Source organism: Melanotaenia boesemani, chromosome 8 (genome assembly GCF_017639745.1).
Source record: "Melanotaenia boesemani isolate fMelBoe1 chromosome 8, fMelBoe1.pri, whole genome shotgun sequence".
Taxonomy (NCBI): domain Eukaryota; kingdom Metazoa; phylum Chordata; class Actinopteri; order Atheriniformes; family Melanotaeniidae; genus Melanotaenia; species Melanotaenia boesemani.
This window is the reverse complement of record NC_055689.1, coordinates 35,168,656-35,185,599: the sequence shown is the minus strand read 5'-3', so window position 1 is coordinate 35,185,599 and position 16,944 is coordinate 35,168,656. Positions and strand designations below refer to the sequence as shown.

The 16,944-nt window shown below is 46.7% G+C and overlaps 1 protein-coding gene across 1 annotated transcript in view; it reads right to left on the bottom strand.

The window, feature by feature from the left end:
* Positions 1–16,944, bottom strand: part of LOC121645098 (zinc finger protein 420-like) — a 1,096,702-nt gene that overhangs the window by 37,446 nt on the left and 1,042,312 nt on the right. The gene's annotated exons all lie outside the window — the stretch shown is intronic.

Below are 16,944 nucleotides of genomic sequence, written 5' to 3'. Positions count from 1 at the left end.
TAGATGTGGAGCAGGCTTTGTGTGAGGACTTAGTCATCTCTGACCTGCCGTTCATCAGCTCAACCATTAAACCATATAAGTGCTTTAAAAGCCTTAACATCCGTTTTTCCTTAATGGCTTGGTGGGAATTCTGTAAGATAACCAGATCTTCCCTCTTTCCATGTAGACTTACACCCATCTGGAACAACCCTGACATCCTGCAGAACAAAAAGATGATAAACTTCACTCAATGGAAGACTAAAGGAATACAACGGTTAGGACAGATAATAGAAAATGGAAACTTTGTATCTTTCAACACAATTGTCTCACAGTATGGAATCAACAGCAATAAATTCTTAGAGTACCACCAACTAAAATCAATTATATGTAAGAAGTATACCCCTGTACAGTTAGACTTGCAGCTTCCTGACAGAATAGCAGAATTCTTGAATCTTAATACTCCAAAATTATTATCAAAAATATATAGATTACTTGCAAAGCTAGAAGACAGGATATCTCTCCCAACTTCAAAATGGGAAGATGATTTATCTAATAACTTTGATCAGAAAAGATGGTCACAAATATGTTTAAACACGTTTAAAATGACTCAGAATTCAAATATACAACTAATACAATTCAAAATTCTCCATAGAACTCATTATACAGGACACAGGATGTTCAGGATGGGCCTTTCACCATCAGATATCTGCCCACACTGCTCTGAGAACACTTCTGATAGCTACATCCATGCGCTGTGGTCCTGCACACCTGTCCAAAGGTTCTGGATTAAGGTGTGTGAAGATCTCTCAAAATGGTTTAAAACCAATTTTTCTGCAAACCCCACACTTTGCCTACTGGGCGACCTGGGTGACACTAACATAGGAATACACTCCATAAACTTGGTCCTCGCAGTCTTATGCATCGCAAAGAAAACTATCCTTGTGAACTGGAAAGATAAGAATAATTTGTCTATCCAGCAGTTTAGAAATCTCCTGTTAGATCACATCAGCATTGAGACAATGTCTGCCTCCTCCAGGAACCAATCAGATGACTTTTATTCCCTCTGGTCCCCTGTGACTGGCTACATCACCTAATGTAGGTGGAGGATTGCGGCTTCGCTGGGATGGGGGTGGATATGGGTGGGGGGTCCCTGGTGGCTTCGGGTCTCCGGTTGTCTCCTGGGGGGGGATCTCGGCTGCTCCGCTGCTGGGTCGGCTGGGGGTTCCGGTCTGGGCGGGCGGCATTGGGTGGGCCCCGGGGTGGGACTGCCTCGTGGCGGTGGGGGGTGGCTGCCGGGGTGCCTGGGTCGGTGTCCGTCGGCCCCTGGCCGGGTGGCCGGTCGGGCCCGGGGTGGGCCGGGTGGGGGCCCCGGGCTCTGGGGTGTCGGGTCTCCCCCCTCTCCTGGGGGTGGGGGGTCTGCCGCTGCTGGGGGGGGCTGGGCCCGTCCGGATGTGCCGTACCGGGGGTTGGTCCGTGCCCTGGTGCTTGGTCGCAGCCCCGGAACCTGGGTGGGGGTGTGTTTGTATATAGGTGGGTGTGTGTGTGTGTGTGTGTCTCTAGGTATGCGGGTGTGTGGGTGGGTGTAGAGGGATGTGTGTGCTGTATGTGTGTGTGGGTGTGTATGAAGGTCTAGGTGTGTGCGTGTATGTGTGTGTGAGTGGTGTGCGGGTGTGTGTGTGGAGGTCTATGTGGGATGTGTGTGTGGGTGTGTGTGAAGGTGTGTATATATGAGTGTGTGCACGTGGAGGTCGAGGTGTGTGTGGAGGAGTGAAGGAGTGGGTGGAGGCGTGAGTATGTATGGAGGTGCTTATGTGTATATGCAGGTAGGTATGTGAGTGCGTGTGTAGTGGTGTATGTGTATGGAGGGGTATGAGAGTGTGTGTGTATGTGGGCACCGGTGTGTGTGCTTATAGGTATGTGCGTGAAGTGTGTGTGTGGAGGTATGTGCACGTATTGAGGTGTTGGTGTATAGAGGTGTGTGAGAGGGTGTGTGAGTGGCTGGGGGAAAAAAAAAAAAAAAAAAAAAGTGTGTGCGTTTGCAGGGGGTTAGGACGTGTCCTCTGGGGGGCGCCCTGGCAGGGTGTTGGGGGCGTGGGCCTGGGGTTTCTTCCTTTGCCTCGCCCCCCTCCCACTCAGAAAGAGGAAAGTGGCCCCTTGGGCTGGTGGCTGGCCCCTGGGGGGGTTCGTGGCGTGCCTGGGTTGGAGTGCCTGCTCCGGGCCTGTGACGCCCTTCGGGGCCGGCGGGGGACGGGGGCGCCCTAAGCCACTGGCGGGTCGTCTTCCAGGGGGGAGGCTTACTCCCCTCTGGACCTACATCTCCTGACCCCTCCCCTCCCCCACTCTTCACTACATACACAGGTAGGGCTGTGGGAGGTGTGCTTGTTGCGCTGGGCGGGGCGGGGGGGTCATCATAGTGGCCCTGTTGCTTCGCCGAGCGGCAGCATGCCTCCCAGCTTTTAATTCCACTTAGTCACTGAGCACAAATAACATTTGCAACATACAAACACGTTTTGGGGGGTGGAACATGCGAGGTCAGGTGGGTGGGACTGCTCAGGTGGCCCCACCCCCTCCTCAATGCAGTTACTGCCCCCCAATTTTAACCCTCTTTTTTTAATTGCAAACAGGACATAATATATTCCATCACTAGTGGGGGAGGGAGGGGGGATGGGGTCTTCAAGCGCCCCTGTCTCCATGGATGGCCCGGGGGCGGGGCGGGCCGGGTGGCCTGGCTCGTGTCTCCTCGCCTCCTGGCTGGGGCTGTCCCCCCGTGGCGTGGGGTGGCGGGAGGATGGTGGTGGGGGGATGGTGTTTGTGTGTGTTGGGGGGGGGGGGTGGTGTGTGGGTGGGAGAGTGGTGTGGGTGTGGGGGGATGGGTGGTGGAGGGATGGTGTGTGGGAGGGTGGGGTGTGTGGAGGTGGATGCGTGGTGTGTGGGAGGGGGGGTGGTGTGGGTGTGGGAGGATGAATGGTGGAGGGATGATGTATGTGTGGGAGGATGGGGTATGTGTGGGAGAATGTATGGTGCAGGGATGGGGGAGTGTGTGGGAGGATGGATGGTGGAAGGATGGTGTGTGTGCGGGAGGATGGATGGTGTATGGGAGGGAGGATGGTGTGTGTGTGGGGGAGTGGTGTATGTTTGGGAGAGTGGGTGATGGAGGGGTGGTGTGTGTGTGTGGGAGGATGGGGTACGTGAAGGTGGATGTTTGGTGTAGGAGAATGATGTATGTGTGGGAGGATGGGTAGTGGAAGGAAGGTGTGTGTGTGTGTGTGTATGGGAGGTGTGAAGGTGGATGAATGGTGTGTGAGAGGGAGGATGGTGTATGTGTGGGAGGATGAGTGGTGGAGGGATGATGTGTGTGTGGGAGGATGGGATAGGTGTGGGAGAGTATATGGTGGAAGGATGGTGAGTGTGTGGGAGGAAGGATGGTGTGTGTGCGGAAGGATGGATGGTGGAAGGATGGTGTGTGGGTGTGGGAGGACAGAGTATGTGAGGGTTGAATGGTGTATGCGTGGGAGGATAAATGGAGGAGTGGAAGGAGAGTGTGTGTGTTTGTGTGTGTGTGTGTGTTGGTCTGGGGGGGGGGCAGGACTGGTTCTCGGGGTGTGCGGCTGGGCGCTGGGGTGTGGGGCTGGCCTCTGGTGGTGGCCGTCTGGGCGGGCCGGGTCCCCCCGGGTGGCGTGCTGGCCCTCGGCCTGTGGGGGTGGGGGGTGTCCCTGCGCTCCTGGGCCCGGGCCCTCTGCCCCGTCTGTCCCGGGCGGCCGGGGCCCGGGGGGGTCGGGGACTGCTGGCCTCGGCCCGCCGGGGCCGGTGCCCTGTGTCCGCGGGGCGGCTCCTGCTGGGGTCTCCTGCTGCTGCCTTCCTGGGCGGGCGAGTGGTCGTCTCTGTGGACCGGTCGGGATCTGTTGCCTGCGGGGGGGCTGGTGGCCTGGGTCTCGGGACCGCTGGCCTGACTCTGGCCTCTGTTCAAGTGAGGTGGCATCTGCATGATCACTCTGCATGGTCACTCCTTCCTGAACGTCTCCACACAGTCTTTGCGTCGCCGTGTGGCCGAGTTCTCCAACACATCCACACAGGTTTCTCTGCGCGTGTTCTTGAATACAGCAGTTTCACTTATATCTATTATCATATTTTGTTTCTTTTTTTAATTATTTCTGTTCTTATTATTATTATTACTCTTACTCTTATTATTATTATTGTTACTATTATCAACTAGTTGTGTAATGACCTACTGGCTAGGATGATCTTAGCTATATATGTTGTAAGTAGTATGGATTACATGGTCTTCTGTATGATGTTTCAAGTCCCCACCCGCACTCCCCACACCCTTTCTGTCCCTCTCTCTCCCCTCCCTCTTCTCTCTATTTTCTTTTCTCTCTCTCTCTCTCTGTCCCCTCCGGTCGAGTCCAGCATTAAGAGTCTGATTCAATAAAGTTTTTCATCAAGAGGGACTTTATACATGTAGTATAAATCCCTGCTTGATAGAGTAAAATTGCCCAGCACCAGACAGCAGCCAGACAATCATTCTGTTTGCAACGATGCTGGACAAGACAGGTTAAAAAAAAAAAAAAAAAAAAAAATGAACTGAAAACATCATGGCCCCGCCCACTGAACTTCAGCTCATCCAATGACATTATTTCTTCCTCATTCTACTGCAGTGGAAGAACATTGTTCATCTGCTGTGTGTCTGGCTTTAAGAACTCCAAAGACATGTTGCTTTACCTCTTTTTGCTTCTATCTCATATTCTAGGTGAGTTTAAGAACAGGGATTAAAGTTTGCTTGAAGCTGCTGCATTAACCACATATACAGACTGCATTTCACTACTTTTCTGCTTTCTTTGCTCTGATAGAATGAAAATCATCTTTGGATCATCTTGTAAATTGAACTGACAGAGTTCTACAGTTGATTTAGTTGTGAATGTCCACAGAGTAACACTGTACAGGAGACATTTTCCACTGTCTTCTCCTCTCAGCCTCATGGACAATGTTAGTCTGATGGCTTCATTTTCTCTACTTTTTCCAGGACTAAAAGCTGCAGACACAATCTCTCCTGAACAAGATGAAGTCAGTGGAAGAGAAGGACGACCTCTCAAACTCACATGCACATATCAGACTGATGATGACTACATTTGGCTTCATTGGTACAAACAGCGTTCTGACCTTCAGGCTCCTCAGTTTATACTCTGGAAAAGAGCAAAAGACAACACAGAAGAATATATTCCTGAATCTAGTCGGAAGCGATATTCCTCAGAAACATCGTCTACAACAACCAGCCTGACCATCAGCGAGCTAACCCTGGCAGACACAGCTCTCTACTATTGTGCTCTAGAAACACAGTGATACAAAGTGTAGAAGAGGCTGTACAAAAACCTGAACACAGATATCTGACTACTCTTCAAAGAGGAGGGAAGTGGTATTCAGACCACAGCTTCATATCAGATGGATTCTGCTCATTCCTGTTTTATCAGAGTCTCTGTGGTTCCAGCTGTGGGAGGATTGACATGAGCAGCAGATCCACACCAACAAGAAAACATGAAGCTGTAAACATACTGAGCTGGTGACTGAACCCAAGTATGAAGCATGAACCTGGATGCATCATAAGCAAGAGGCATTGTGTGGAATTAATGTTGCAGCGATAAAAATAATCAAGATTTATTTGCACATCGCTTTTCTTTACAAGATGCTTTAAAAGTAGAGAGAAGGAGTTAGATAGAATTTAACAAAAATGCAGAAATAAAATGGGTTCAGTGTCTCAGACTGAAGGCTTTCTGGAAGAAGACCATATATTTATATTTCAGTAAGGTGAGGGCAGAGAAGAAGACAGGGAGCATGCTCAGAAACCTGTTAGTGTGTCAAAGATCCATTACAGAACTTCTGCTATTTTCTTAGTGACGTGCCCCCCCATCAAGGGCTAATCCAGCATCAACTTCATCCTCCCTGCACTCTAAGATCTCTCCAGCCAGTTAAAGACGTATTTTGACGTATTTCATCTCCTGTTCTGTCTCTTTCTTTTCCTCTTTTCCACCAATAATTGTTGTGTGTGTGTGTGTGTGTGTGTGTGTGTGTGTGTGTGTGTGTGTGTGTGTGTGTGTGTGTGTGTGTGTGTGTGTGTGTGTGTGTGTTTCTTAGATGAATCAGCCACTCTGTACATTCCAATGGCCAGTATGTTTCTATCCGCTTGCTGGCACGGTGAGGAAATCATCCTGGATGAAAAAGTTGAGATTTTCTAGCCTTGGAACAAGTCTGAGTGACATCATAAATGTCACTGTGCCATCAAACAAGTCCGAGCCCAGATTTCAGCTTTTGGGATGGAAAAAGAAGTGTTTACAAATTGGGGGATCTATTGATTTTAGCTGCATGTACAGCTGACTATCATCTACGTGAATGACCTGTAACGTCATGGTCTTAAACTGGACCATGATGGAACTGAGGCCTGTGGAACTAAATAATAAATGTTCATTTAGAGTAGTAGAATTGTTCTTGTTCTTCTTATAAACAGGAAGGTTTTGTGCTCCAAACTAACAGGTTGATTCCGTTTTGGCTCACAGTGACAGGAAGTACAAAACCTCTAACCGAGCCTGACCTACATCTGCCACGACTTTAGACTTTACTCACAGAAACTATTCAACATAGAAAAGCTGCTCAGAGCAAAGCACTGCCATGGACATGTGGCTTAAATAAACTGGAAGACGATGAAGCTGCAGCACTGAGAGCAAGTGGAACAGGTGGTGTTGGATGGACATGTGATGTCATGAGGGGGGCGGAGCTTCCTGTGCAGATGGGGTGGTAATAGCTGTTACTATCAGAAACTGCAGCAAAGTTTAGTTTGAGGATTCAGAGTAACTACTGCTGGACCATGATCCTTTTAGTTCCAGTCTTTCTCCTCTGTGTATACACTGGTGAGTTATATTAGCTACTGATCTCTTTCAGTTCATGTCTTACAAGTTGATTTGCCCTCTAACCGAAATGATTCCTGCAGATGTCGGCTGTGTGGAGCTCAGTCCGGTCAAAGATGAAGAGTTTAGTCTGGAGGGAAACTCTGTCTCTTTGTCTTATAAGTACTCAAAGCTTGCATCCAACGATGTCTTATTCTGGTACCGACAGCATCCAAGAAAACCTCTACAGCTCCTCAAGTCCCACTCATCCTCAGGAGCAGAATTCCATGATCCGGTCCCTGGACTGAAGATCAAAGTGGATTTAAACTTCATCCATCTGGTGATCTCCTCTGCTGCAGTGGCAGACTCTTCTGTGTATTACTGCGCTGTGAGGCCCACAGTGATGGAAAACCCTCAGTCTCCATACAAAAACCCTGCAGCTCCCCTGCAGAGTGCAGCACTTCAGCGCCTCTATTTGTGGAGCAACAGCGCCATCAAGTGGATGTGCATAAAATATGCAACTACAGAAACACTTTTCAGCCTTTATATCTGGAGTTTAAGACTTTAATTAAAGACATCTGTTTATATTTCTTTAACTGGAATTCAGAAATCATGCACAGAAGGAGTTTCCAGAAAATGATCCAGATTAAGGCTCTTATACGGAGAAAGAAAGAAAGAAAGAAAGAAAGAAAGAAAGAAAGAAAGAAAGAAAATGATTTTTTTCTTTCTTCTCTTTTTTTCTTCCACATACACAATATTATTTATATATAATTGTTTATTAGTTTTGATTTAGTAGCCATACTAGTGGTCAAAGCATATGCAGTGGATTTTATGTTTTATATGTCTTTTATGGACACTTTTAACCAAATTATTGTACCTTTCCTTGTAAGATCTTCTCATAGGATCTTTCACTTTTTTCTTTAATCAATCTAAATCTTTCTATTTTCTCCTGAAACTGTCGATAAGACCAGAACTCTAATCCAGGGATTCCTGCTGGGAAAGAAGAGAAACACAAATGAATGACAACAACAACATACAATGTTTCTACATGGAGAGTAAAGGGAGCAGAGAGCAGCCCAGTGCATCATGGGACGTCCCTCAGCAGAGAGGAGCCCAGTGCATCATGGGACGTCCCCCAGGGGAGAGGAGCCCAGTGCATCATGGGACGTCCCTCAGCGGAGAGCAGCCCAGTGCATCATGGGACGTCCCCCAGCGGAGAGGAGCCCAGTGCATCATGGGACGTCCCCCAGCAGAGAAGAGCCCAGTGCATCATGGGACGTCCCCCAGCAGCCTCGGTTGTTTCTACATGGACCAGGAAAGAAAACCACCATCAGGATGAGGACCAGAGAGGAAAACCTCCATCAGGACCAGGACCAGGGAGGAAAACCTTCATCAGGACCAGAACCAGGAAAGAAAACAACCATCAGGACCAGGACCAGAGAGGAAAACCTCCATCAGGACCAGGACCAGGGAGGAAAACCTCCATCAGGACCAGAGAGAAAAACCTGCATCAGGACCAGAACCAGGAAAGAAAACCACCAGCAGGATGAGGACCAGAGAGGAAAACCTCCATCAGGACCAGAACCAGAGAGGAAAACCTCCATCAGGAACCGAACCAGTGAGGAATATATCCATCAGGACCAGGACTAGAGAAGAAAACATCCATCAGGACCAGAACCAGGAAAGAAAACCACCATCAGGACCAGAACCAGGGAGGAAAAAGTCCTGCATTTGGCATCCCCCAGCAGAGAAGAGCCCAGTGCATCATGGGACGTCCCCCAGCAGCCTCGGTTGTTTCTACATGGACCAGGAAAGAAAACCACCATCAGGATGAGGACCAGAGAGGAAAACCTCCATCAGGACCAGAACCAGAGAGGAAAACCTCCATCAGGACCCGAACCAGGGAGGAAAATATCCATCAGGACCAGGACTAGAGAAGAAAACCTCCATCAGGACCAGAACCAGGAAAGAAAACCACCATCAGGACAAGAACCATGGAGGAAAACCTCCATCAGGACCAGAACCAGGGAGGAAAAAGTCCGGCATTTGGCATCCCCCAGCAGAGAAGAGCCCAGTGCATCATGGGACGTCCCCCAGCAGCCTCGGTTATTTCTACATGGACAGTAAAAAGAGAAGAGATGAAAACTTCTGTCAGAGAAAATTTCTATTTTTTACTGCGACTCACTTCAGTTCTTTAAGGATGAACCTGATGCTCTTTGGTTCGAGCTTTCAGGGGTTTCTGTTCTGCTTTCATTAGTTAAAAGAAACTTTTACATCTGATTTCTTTTAAAGGAGTCAAATATTTCACAAAGAGCTTCAGAAAACAAAGTAATGTGAGTTTAGTGGATAAATGTTCCCTGTTCTCCCTCCTCCATCATCCTGATGCTCTGATGCTTCTGGTGAGCTTCTGGAGGGGGTCTGAACCCAAGATTGAGAAACGCTGCACCCAGCTAGTTCCAGAAACATCCTCATGTTTGTTCATGCAGACAGAAAGATCATGTGACCTTCTGTGGTCACATATGGGGGTCTTCTGTTCAGGATGAAGCAGCTCCATGTGCAGAACAACCTCCGTCACGGTGTTTCTTCCGTGGAGCAGCTGCACCACCTGGTGGTTATTCCCGGTAATTACGCAGCTCTGGAAGCAGCGTCCTGTGGGTTTTATTAAACATGATGCTTTGTGTTGTTTACCATGTAAACAATAAATTACAGGGGAGCAGAAACTGGTGCTTTTATTTTACTGAGTGATGTTTACCTGATAAGTCCCGTTTCCTTTCCTGGAAACAAATAAAGACATTTAGAAATAATTAAATAAAGAAAGTACTAAGTAAATATCTACGTATTTCAACTTCTTACATGTACTTTGGTCATGCCTGGAACTGTGTTGGACTGGATGTTATTTGTCTCCTCGTGGATTTATTGTTTTTATTGTCTTGTTTACTTTTATCATCTCTATTTAATTGTTGCTCTTTTAATTCACATATCTGGGTTTTTTTGTTTTTTAATTATCTGCTGCAATGCACACATTTCCCCCATGGGGGATGAATAAAGCTTTATTCTATTCTATTCTATTCGTTAACAGGAGATGTGGCTGTGAAACTGGAGGTCTCAGGACTTCGTCTGCAGCCTCTTTCAGTCCATGTTGTGTTTTCTTCTCCTCAAACTTGGACTGAATTAACTGAAAGACTAAATTCATGATGGGAAGTAAAGTTTATGGCTGAACCCTCAGTTGGTTGCAGACGGTTTGTTCTCGTTTGTCTGAATTATTTCCCTGTAAATATGTTTAAGTGTTAGCAGCAATGCTAAAGATGCTGCTGTTCACACTGCTGCAGAACTGAAATAAACTAATATTAACTTTATTAATCCTGGTTAGCCTCTACAGTTTACTCATCTCCACATTTCCTAGAGTAGCGGGACGCCATGTTTCAGCAACAGGGGAGCATGTCAGGGGCTCAGGGCGTTGTTCAGGGGACCACAGATGTTCACCTGCGTTGTCAGTCTGGGGACTTAAACCAGAGGCGTGTTCCACCAGCGTAGCTACAGAAAGCCAGGCTGTATGAGGAAAGCCTCTCTTGAAACCAGAAATAAACAAGGGGGTTATTCCATGAAACTGGATTAAGGGAAAGCCGGGCTTATCTTGATAAGTCTGGCTCATTTAAGCCAGAGTTCTGTTAAATCAACGTGGCTTATGTGAATGCCGCTGAGTAACCATGGTAACTTATGCACCAGAACGTTTAAGCTTAGCTTAGCTGAGTCTGAAAGATACAGACTCCCTAAAGAAAAGTTCCACCTGCTAGAACGCTGCACTCCCACCTCATTCTGGTATAAAAGTAAAATAAAAATAAAAAAAAACTAAACGCAACAATATAAGTACTGAACATGAAATTAAATGAAAAAGAAAAGAACATGGTGTTCACTAAAACTAATTAACACCTTATTAACCCTCCCCGGGTTCAGGAACCCGACCTCCACTGCCTCTAGTTGGCTAACAGTAAAACTGGGATCAGCTGAGCCCCGTCCATACAGGCCGAGGGTGTTTAAAGAGAGAGAGAGAGAAAGCTGGTCTAAAGAGATGGACGGAGAAAGATATAGATAGATAGAGACAGGCTTCCTTTCTGGTTACCATGGCTTGGCCTTTTATTAATGACCCTGCAGAGGGCGCACGCTTCATTCAAAGCTCATTCAGACCACCAGACCCACGGTTTTCAGGGGGAGGACCACCAGTAGCAGGTCTCTGACGTTGTCTTGGTCTCTGACGTTGTCTTGGTCTCTGACGTTGTCTTGGTCTCTGACGTTGTCTTGGTATCTACAGAGCAACATGTTTACAGCTCAACACGTTTAGAACAAACATTTCTTCAAAGATTCCTCCCACTCTGAGACATGTTCTGGTTCTTTATTTCCACCTGCTGCAGGTTCGCTTTGCTGGTAAGATGCTGCTGCTGGTGGAACAGAGTTAATGTAGCTCACACACACACACACACACACACACACATGATAATCACAAAGATGATGCATATCGATTATTGGGTTATTGATAAATTGAGCCGGGCCAAACATACAGAGACAATACAGCTGCTTTATGTAAACAGATTTATAACAAGGGAAGACCAGAAATAAACGAGGACGGTGAATCAACAAGTGACAACGCAGGTGAACATCTGTGGTCCCCTGAACAATGCCCTGAGCCCCTGACAAGCTCCCCTGTTGCTGAAACATGGCGTCCCGCTACTCTAGGAAATGTGGAGATGAGTAAACTGTAGAGGCTAACCAGGATCAATAAAGGTAATATTAGTTTATTTCAGTTCTGCAGCAGTGTGACCAGCAGCATCTTTAGCATTGCTGCTAACACTTAAACATATTTACAGGGAAATAATTCAGACAAACGAGAACAAACCGTCTGCAACCAACTGAGGGTTCAGCCATAAACTTTACTTCCCATCATGAATTTAGTCTTTCAGTTAATTCAGTCCAAGTTTGAGGAGAAGAAAACACAACATGGACTGAAAGAGGCTGCAGACGAAGTCCTGAGACCTCCAGTTTCACAGCCACATCTCCTGTTAACGAATAGAATAGAATAGAATAGAATAGAATAGAATAGAATAGAATAGAATAAAGCTTTATTCATCCCCCATGGGGGAAATGTGTGCATTGCAGCAGATAATTAAAAAACAAAAAAACCCAGATATGTGAATTAAAAGAGCAACAATTAAATAGAGATGATAAAAGTAAACAAGACAATAAAAACAATAAATCCACGAGGAGACAAATAACATCCAGTCCAACGCGTCACAGTTCCAGGCGTGACCAAAGTACATGTAAGAAGTTGAAATACGTAGATATTTACTTAGTACTTTCTTTATTTAATTATTTCTAAATGTCTTTATTTGTTTCCAGGAAAGGAAACGGGACTTATCAGGTAAACATTCCTCAGTAAAATAAAAGCACCAGTTTCTGCTCCCCTGTAATTTATTGTTTACATGGTAAACAACACAAAGCATCATGTTTAATAAAACCCACAGGACGCTGCTTCCAGAGCTGCGTAATTACCGGGAATAACCACCAGGTGGTGCTGCTGCTCCACGGAAGAAACACCGTGACGGAGGTTGTTCTGCACATGGAGCTGCTTCATCCTGAACAGAAGACCCCCATATGTGACCACAGAAGGTCACATGATCTTTCTGTCTGCATGAACAAACATGAGGATGTTTCTGGAACTAGCTGGGTGCAGCATTTCTCAATCTTGGGTTCAGACCCCTCCAGAAGGTCACCAGAAGCATCAGAGCATCAGGATGATGGAGGAGGGAGAACAGGGAACATTTATCCACTAAACTCACATTACTTTGTTTTCTGAAGCTCTTTGTGAAATATTTGACTCCTTTAAAAGAAATCAGATGTAAAAGTTTCTTTTAACTAATGAAAGCAGAACAGAAACCCCTGAAAGCTCGAACCAAAGAGCATCCGGTTCATCCTTAAAGAACTGAAGTGAGTCGCAGTAAAAAGTAGAAATTTTCTCTGACAGATGTTTTCATCTCTTCTCTCTTTACTGTCCATGTAGAAACAACCGAGGCTGCTGGGGGACGTCCCATGATGCACTGGGCTCTTCTCTGCTGGGGGATGCCAAATGCAGGACTTTTTCCTCCCTGGTTCTGGTCCTAATGTAGGTTTTCCTCTCTGGTTCTGGTCCTGATGGAGGTTTTCCTTTCTGGTCCTGGTCCTGATGGAGGTTTTCCTCCCTGTTCCTGATCCTGATGGAGGTTTTTCTCTCTGGTTCTGGTCCTGATGGAGCTTTTCCTCTCTGGTCCTCGTCCTGATGGTGGTTTTCTTTCCTGGTTCTGGTCCTGATGGAGGTTTTTCTCTCTGGTCCTCGTCCTGATGGTGGTTTTCTTTCCTGGTTCTGGTCCTGATGGAGGTTTTTCTCTCTGGTCCTCGTCCTGATGGTGGTTTTCTTTCCTGGTTCTGGTCCTGATGGAGGTTTTTCTCTCTGGTCCTCGTCCTGATGGTGGTTTTCTTTCCTGGTTCTGGTCCTGATGGAGGTTTTCCTCTCTGGTCCTGGTCCTGATGGAGGTTTTCCTCCCTGTTCCTGGTCCTGATGGAGGTTTTCCTCTCTGGTTCTGGTCTTGATGGAGGTTTTCCTCTCTGGTCCTCGTCCTGATGGTGATTTTCTTTCCTGGTTCTGGTCCTGATGAAGGTTTTCCTCTCTGGTCCTGGTGCTGATGGAGGTTTTCCTCTCTGGTCCTCGTCCTGATGGTGGTTTTCTTTCCAGTTTCTGGTCCTGATGGAGGTTTTCCTCTCCAGTCCTCGTCCTGATGGTGGTTTTCTTTCCTGGTTCTGGTCCTGATGGAGGTTTTCCTCTCTGGTCCTGGTCCCGATGGTGGTTTTCTTTCCTGGTTCTGGTCCTGATGGAGGTTTTTCCCTCTGGTCCTGGTCCCGATGGTGGTTTTCTTTCCTGGTTCTGGTCCTGATGGATGTTTTTCTCTCTGGTTCTGGTCCTGATGGAGGTTTTCCTCTCTGGTCCTGGTCCTGATGGAGGTTTTCCTCTCTGGTCCTGGTCCTGATGGAGGGTTTCCTCTCTGGTCCTCGTCCTGATGGTGGTTTTCTTTCCTGGTTCTGGTCCTGATGGAGGTTTTCCTCTCTGGTCCTGGTCCTGATGGAGGTTTTCCTCCCTGTTCGGGTCCTGATGGAGGTTTTCCTCTCTGGTTCTCGTCCTGATGGTGGTTTTCTTTCTTGGTTCTGGTCCTGATGGAGGTTTTCCTCTCTGGTCCTGGTGCTGATGGAGGTTTTCTTTCCTGGTTGTGGTCCTGATGGAGGTTTTCCTCTCTGGTCCTGGTCCTGATGGAGGTTTTCTTTCCTGGTTGTGGTCCTGATGGAGGTTTTCCTCTCTGGTCCTCGTCCTGATGGTGGCTTTATTTCCTGGTTCTGGTCCTGATGGAGGTTTTCCTCCCTGGTCCTGGTCCTGGTTCTGATGGAGATTTTCTTCTCTGGTCCTGGTCCTGATGGAGGTTTTTCTCTCTGGTCCTGATGGAGGTTTTCCTCTCTGGTCCTGGTCCTGATGGTGGCTTTCTTTCCTGGTTCTGGTCCTGATGGAGGTTTTCCTCCCTGGTCCTGGTCCTGGTTCTGATGGAGATTTTCCTCTCTGGTCGTGGTCCTGATGGAGGTTTTTCTCTCTGGTCCTGATGGAGGTTTTCCTCTCTGGTCCTGGTCCTGATGGTGGCTTTCTTTCCTGGTTCTAATCCTGATGGAGGTTTTCCTCCCTGGACCTGTTCCTGGTTCTGATGGAGATTTTCCTCTCTGGTCCTGGTCCTGATGGAGGTTTTTCTCTCTGGTCCTGATGGAGGTTTTCCTCTCTGGTCCTGGTCCTGATGGTGGTTTTCTTTCCTGGTTCTGGTCCTGATGGAGGTTTTCCTCCCTGGTCCTGGTCCTGGTTCTGATGGAGATTTTCCTCTCTGGTCCTGGTCCTGATGGAGGTTTTTCTCTCTGGTCCTGATGGAGGTTTTCCTCCCTGGTCCTGGTCCTGATGGAGGTTTTCCTCTCTGGTCCTGGTCCTGATGGTGGTTTTCTTTCCTGGTCCTGGTCCTGATGGAGGTTTTCCTCCCTGGTCCTGGTCCTGATGGTGGCTTTCTTTCATGGTCCTGGTCCTGATGGAGGTAAATAAATCTGGACCGGTATGATAAAAGATGTTTTTTAAATGTTTTTTTTAAGACTCTTTGTTTATTTTATTTTTATTTTTTTTAAATGACCAACATTTCGAACATAGCAGACGGATCGATGAGACCCCCTCCTTCCCCTGACAGAACTGGTTTAAAGTCTCTGACCTGCAAGTATCTGAGAAACTGGCCAAATTATCTGTTTTTACTGAGTAAAAGAGGTAAAATGCCATAAAAACAAATCTCCATAAGTGCTGATCTCCTTTGCTTCTCAGTCACAACAAGCTGAATCTTGTTCAGACGGAGGGACAGAAACTGTGTCCATGCCCTGGGATCCAGGGTCCAGCCAGAAATCCAGCACATTCTACATGAACCAAGGATCCTGCTGAACATCATATACTCCAAACAGCAGGACTGTAGGACGTTTTCACACCAGGAGGAAACATGAACCTAAACATCCGTCCTAAATGCAGCTGATCAGGTTATAAAAACTCTCCTTTGAGAATCTTGTCTTGTCTCCTGTGAGCATTTCATCAACAAGTCACAGGGTGGTGCTGGTGCATCATCAGCCAGCAAACAGAGGGCCTGGACAGCGCCACCTACAGGACACATCATCACTAACCGGCTCATCCTTCATTCACATGGATGTGAATTTTTATGTTAGTGTGTCAGCTGGTTTCCACACATCCGATTTTATCAGTGAGTTTCAAAACTGCTTCACTTACAGAAATAAAGTAGATCATAATCAATAAATACTTTTCTGAATGATCCTGTTTTGTTATGGAGGGAAACAGGATGAGATTTTCTCCCCATCTCCATTCCTGATGCACACATCCTCCATCTTTCTTCCAGATGAGCGTGACTGATCTCTCCACCCAGAATAAACAGATCAGTGTTACCATGGAGACGACTAAAACCCTCCATCCTGCTCGTGTCCAGGAAACAGTAGGAATGAGACGCAGTCTTCATCCCATCATTTTAATCCGTGTTCTGCTGGGAAAAGACGCCACATCACATTCCTCCTTTATGCTTATTAAACTTTAAACTCAGTTTTACTTTAACAACAGGATCATCCAAATGAACACGTAGAAACACCACACGTATAACTGATAGATGAGCACATGTATGACCACAGCAACACGTGTTAAATATCATGTTGTGTTTTTCTCTCCTCACATTAACCTCTTTTTTTCTGCCTGGCTGCTTTTCTGATTTCCTCTGTGATCTCAGACCAGCATGCAGCAGTTAACCAGGCTGAGGACCTCTTACTGGTTTCAGATGGACTTTGTTTCCATCTTTACTGGTTTCTTACGTTCAGGCTGTAACTCCAGAGGACCCGATCATCTGACCACAGCTTGTATGCTCGATAGAAATCAGAACTTTCTCAGTTAAATCTGTGATCCGGACCTCTTCCCATCGGTCCACATTAATCCATACAGGCTCCACGTTCGTGTTATTAACATATTATGTTTTCCTCTCACATCTTCACCTGCATCCATGATGCACTGGTTCAAGATGTTTTCTAATGTTGGTGTTTGAACCAATTTGCAGCCGAAGATCTCAAAGAAAAAATCTAATGGTCTTCCAACAACATGTTTGATGTTTTCATGTCTTTATGGAGGGAAACAAAACTGTCACAATGTCCTGGAAGAGAAATGTTATCATTTTTCTTCAACTGATCTTATTTAAGTTTTAAAATCAGCAAACTGACTCCAATGGTCTAACAGAGAAAGTTTCTTGTACAACTAATAATAAATAAAATGAACTGTTACTGCTTGTACTTATAAATCTGTAAGAAACATTAATGTATTATAATCATATTATTATTTCCTCATAGGTACAAAGTTCCTGAAAGACACCTTCAGCTGCAGCTTTTTTTTCAGGCCTCGGGTTGGAAACTTTCTGAGGTCGAGTGTTTCTGCATCTGCAGCCGGATGTTTGTCAGATCCCGA